Below are 5,349 nucleotides of genomic sequence, written 5' to 3'. Positions count from 1 at the left end.
ATTGCTGGAAAGCTCAGGATGTATACTTTCCAACGCAATTGAGAGCGCACCAATTGGGCTTTTTTAGCTCCAAAAAATTCAGTTCGAGTGCAGGGAGGTCAGAATCCAACAGCATCTGCAGTCCTTTTTCAGCCTCTGAATTAGATTTTTGCTCAGGTCCCTCAATTTTAGCCAGAAAATACCTGAAATCACAGAAAAACACAAAAACTCATAGTAAAGTCCAGAAATGTGATTTTTGAATAAAAACTAATAAAAATATAATAAAAAGTAATTAAAACATACTAAAAATTATGTAAAAAACAATGCAAAAAAGGGTATAAATTATCCGCTCATCACAACACCAAACTTAAATTGTTGCTTGTTCCCAAGCAACTGAAAAAAAAAATAGGATAAAAAGAAGAGAATATACAATGAATTCCAAACTTATCAATGAACTTAGTTATAATTAGATGAGTGGGACTTGTAGCCTTTTTGCTTCTGAACAGTTTTGGCATCTCACTTTATCCTTTGATGTTCAGAATGATTGGCATCCATAGAAACTCAGAATTCAGATAGTGTTATTGATTCTCTTAGTTTAGTATGTTGATTCTTGAACACAGCTACTTTATGAGTCTTGGCCGTGACCCTAAGCATTTTATTTTCCAGTATTACCACCGGATACATAAATGCCACAGACACATAACTGGGTGAACCTTTTCAGATTGTGACTCAGCTTTGCTAAAGTCCCCAATTAGAGGTGTCCAGAGCTCTTAAGCACACTCTTTTTTTGCTTTGGACCACGACTTTAACTGCTCAGTCTCAAGCTTTTCACTTGACACCTTCACGCCACAAGCACATGGTTAGGGACAGCTTGGTTTAGCCGCTTAGGCCAGAATTTTATTCCTGTGCGCCCTCCTATCCATTAATGCTCAAAGCCTTGGATCCTTTTTATTTTACCCTTGCCTTTTGGTTTAAAGGGTTATTGGCTTTTTCTGCTTGCTTTTTCTTTTTCTTTCTCTTTCTTTTCTTTAATTTTTTTCGGCAAGCTTTATATTCACTGCTTTTTCTTGCTTTAAGAATCAATTTTATGATTTTTCAGATTATCAATAACATTTCTCCTTTTTCATTATTCTTTCAAGAGCTAACAATTTTAACATTCATAAACAACAAATTCAAAAATATGCACTGTTCAAGCATTCATTCAGAAAACAAAAGGTATTGTCACCACATCAAAATAATTAAACTAATTTCAAGATAGAATTCAAAATCATGTACTTCTTGTTCTTTTGCAATTAAAACATTTTTCATTTAAGAAAAGTGAATGATTCATAGGACATTCATAGCTTTAAGACATAGACATTAGACACTCATGATCATGTAATAAAGACATAAACATAGACAAACATAAGGCATAGGAAACAAAAAAAAAAAAAAGAAAATAAAGAACAAGAAAATTAAAGAACGGGTCCACCTTAGTGATGGCGACTAGTTCTTCCTCTTGAAGATCTTATGGAGTGCTTTAGCTCCTCTATGTCTCTTCCTTTCCTTTGTTGCTCCTCCCTCATGGCTCTTTGGTCTTCTCTAATTTCATGGAGGAGGATGGAATGCTCTTGGTGCTCCACCCTTAGTTGTCCCATGTTGGAACTTAATTGTCCTAGGGAGGTGTTGATTTGCTCCCAATAGTTTTGTGGAGGAAAATGCATCCCTTGAGGTATCTCAGGGATTTCATGATGAGGAACTTCCTCATGCTCTTGTTGAGGTCCATGAGTGGGCTCTCTTGTTTGCTCCATCCTTTTCTTAGTGATGGGCTTGTCCTCTTCAATGAGGGTGTCTTCCTCTATGACAATTCCGGTTGAATTGCATAGGTGACAAATGAGATGAGAGAAGGCTAACCTTGCCAAAGTAGAGGGTTTGTCCGCCACCTTGTAGAGTTCTAGGGATATGATCTCATGAACTTCTACTTCCTCTCCATTCATGATGCTATGAATCATGATAGCCCGGTCTATAGTAACTTTAGACCGGTTGCTAGTATGAATGATTGAGCATTGGATAAACTCCAATCATCCCCTAGCCACGGGTTTGAGGTCAAGCCTTCTTAGTTGAACCGGCTTGCCTCTTGTGTCTCCCTTCCATTGAGCGCCTTCCACACAAATGTCCATAAGGACTTGGTCCAACCTTTGATCAAAGTTGACCCTTCTAGTGAAAGGGTGAGGGTCTCCTTGCATCATTGGCAAGTTGAATGCTAACCTCACATTTTTCGGACTAAAATCTAAGTAATTCCCCCGAACCATTATGAGCCAATTCTTTGGGTTCGGGTTCACACTTTGGTCATGGTTCTTAGTGATCCATGCATTGGCATAGAACTCTTGAACCATTAAGATCCCGACTTGTTGAATGGGGTTGGTGAGGATTTCCCAACCTCTTCTTCAAACTTCATGTCGGATCTCTGGATATTCACTCTTTTTGAGCTTAAAGGGGACCTCGGGGATCACCTTTTTCTTGGCCACTACTTCATAGAAGTGGTCTTGATGGACTTTTGAGATGAATCTCTCCATCTCCCATGACTCAGAGGTGGAAGCAATTGCCTTTCCTTTCCTCTTTCTAGAGGTTTCTCCGACCTTAGGTGCCATTAGTGGTTATGGAAAAACAAAAAGCTTAAGCTTTTCCCACAATAAACTTAGAAGATTTGCTCGTCCTCGAGCAAAAGAAGAAAGAAAGGAGTAGAAGAAGAAGAAATGGAGGAGATGGAGGTGAAGAGAAGGTTCGGCCAAGGGGGGTAGTATTGTGTATGTTGTGTGAAAATGAATGTGGTAAAGAGGGGTATTTATAGGGTAAGGGAGAGAGGGTATTCGGCCATGTGTGGGTGGGTTTGGGAGGGAAATGATTTGAATTTGAATGGTGAGGTAGGTGGGGTTTTATGATAGATGGATGTGAGTGGTGAAGAGGTTGTGGGGAAGAGGATAGGATTTGATAGGTGAGGGATGTTTGGAGAAGAGGTATTGAGGTGATTGGTCAATGGTGTTTGGGGAAGAGTGTTATGGAAAGGTGTGAAGAGGAGAGAAGAAGATGTGGGGTAAGTGGGGATCCTGTAGGGTCTATAGATCTTGAGGTGTCAAGGAATTTGAGTCCCTGCACCATTCTGGCGTTTAAACGCCCATTGTGTGCCAAATCTGGCATTTAACGCCAACTCTGCTACCTTTCCTGGCATTAAACGCCACTCTGCTACCCATTTCTGGCATTAAACGCTAGCCAGATGCCCATTTCTGGCATTAAACGCCAGCCAGATGCCCATTTCTGGCATTTAACGCCAGCCAGTGCCAGACAGCCCTTTCTGGCGTTAAACGCCCAGAGTGCTATCCATTCTGGCGTTTAACGCCCAGAATGCTGCCAGGCTGGGCATTAAACGCCCATTCTGCTATCCTTAAACGCCAGTAAGCCTGTCCTCCAGGGTGTGCTATTTTTAATGTTGTTTTTCATTCTGTTTTTGATTTTTCAGTTATTTTTGTGACTTCACATGATCATCAACCTAAAGAAAACATAAAATAGCAATGAAAAATAAATAAATATAATTAATTAACATTGGGTTGCCTCCCAACAAGCGCTTCTTTAATGTCAATAGCTTGATAGTGAGCTCTTAGAGAGCCTCACAGAGACTCAGAGCTTGATGATGGCCTCCCAACACCAAACTTAGAAGTTGAGTGTGGGGGCTCTGTTTGACTCTGTATTGAGAGAAGCTTTTCATGCTTCCTCTCCATGGTTACAGAAGAAGCTCCTTGAGCCTTAAACACAAGGTAGTCCTTATTTAATTGAAGGACTAGCTCTCCTCTGTCCACATCAATCACAGCTCTTGCTGTGGCTAGGAAGGGTCTTCCAAGGATGATGGATTCATCCTTTTCCTTCCCAGTGTCTAGGATTATGAGATCAGCAGGGATGTACAGGCCTTTAACCTTCACTAAGACATCCTCTACAAGTCCATAAGCCTGTTTCCTTGAATTGTCTGCCATCTCTAGTGAGATTTTAGCAGCTTGTACCTCAAAGATCCCTAGTTTCTCCATTACAGAGAAGGGCATGAGGTTTATACTTGATCCCAGGTCACACAGAGCCTTCTCAAAGGTCATGGTACCTATGGTACAAGGTATTAAGAACTTTCCAGGATCCTGTTTCTTCTGAGGTAATTTCAGTTGAACCAGATCACTCAGTTCATTGATGAGCAATGGGGGTTCATTCTCCCAAGTCTCATTACCAAATAGCTTGGCATTCAGCTTCATGATTGCTCCTAGATATTGAGCAAGTTACTCTTCAATAATATCTTCATCCTCTTCAGAGAAAGAATACTCATCAGAGCTCATGAATGGCAATATTAAGTTCAATGGAATCTCTATGGTCTCTATATGAGTCTCAGATTCCTTTGGTTCCTCATTAGGAAACTCCTTGGAGGCTAGTGGAGACCTCAATGGAAATCACTACCTTTTCTTCCTCACTAGGTTCGGCTATGTTGGTTATATTTATGGCCTTGCACTCTCTTTTTGGATTCTCTTCTGTATTACTTGGGAGAGTACTAGGAGGGATTTCAGTAACTTTCTTACTCAGCTGACCCACTTGTGCCTCCAAATTTCTAATGGAGGACCTTGCTTCAGTCATGAAGCTGAGAGTGGTCTTAGATAGATCAGAGACTACAGTTGCTAAGTCAGAGTGGCTCTGCTTAGAATTCTCTGTCTGTTGCTGAGAAGATGATGGAAAAGATTTGCTATTGCCAAACCTATTTCTTCCACCATTATTATTATTGAAGCCTTGATTAGGCTTCTGTTGATCCTTCCATGAGAGATTAGGATGATTCCTCCATGAAGGATTATAGGTGTTTCCATAGGATTCTCCTGTGTAATTCACCTTTTCCATTGCAGGATTCTCAGGGTCATAAGCTTCTTCTTCAGAGGAAGCTTCCTTAGTACTGCCGGATGCAGCTTGCAGTCCAGATAGACTCTGAAAAATCATATTGACTTGCTGAGTCAATATTTTGCTCTGAGCCAGTATGGCATTCAGAGTATCAATCTCAAGAACTCCTTTCTTCTGAGTTGTCCCATTATTCACAGGATTTCTTTCAGAAGTATACATGAATTGGTTATTTACAACTATTTCAATGAGTTCTTGGGCTTCTGCAGGCATCTTCTTCAGATGAAGAGATCCTCTAGCAGAGTGGTCCAATGACATCTTGGACAATTCAGATAGACCATCATAGAATATACATATGATGCTCCATTCTGAAAACATGTCAGAAGGACACCTTCTGATCAATTGCTTGTATCTTTCCCAAGCTTCATAGAGGGATTCACATTCCTTCTGTCTGAAGGTTTGGATTTCCACTCTAAGCTT

General features: G+C 40.5%; 1 non-coding gene across 1 annotated transcript; it reads left to right on the top strand.

Moving 5' to 3' along the window:
• The first annotated feature begins 5,245 nt into the window (after positions 1 to 5,245).
• On the top strand, positions 5,246 to 5,349 carry LOC148570057 (small nucleolar RNA R71). The gene has a single exon (XR_015908697.1). It is a non-coding gene; the product is annotated as a small nucleolar RNA R71 (small nucleolar RNA).

This window comes from Arachis ipaensis, chromosome B3 (assembly GCF_059453495.1).
Source record: "Arachis ipaensis isolate K30076 ecotype BB chromosome B3, ASM5945349v1, whole genome shotgun sequence".
Classification (NCBI taxonomy): domain Eukaryota; kingdom Viridiplantae; phylum Streptophyta; class Magnoliopsida; order Fabales; family Fabaceae; genus Arachis; species Arachis ipaensis.
The sequence above is the reverse complement of the archived record's forward strand: the minus strand, read 5'-3'. Positions and strand labels throughout refer to the sequence as shown.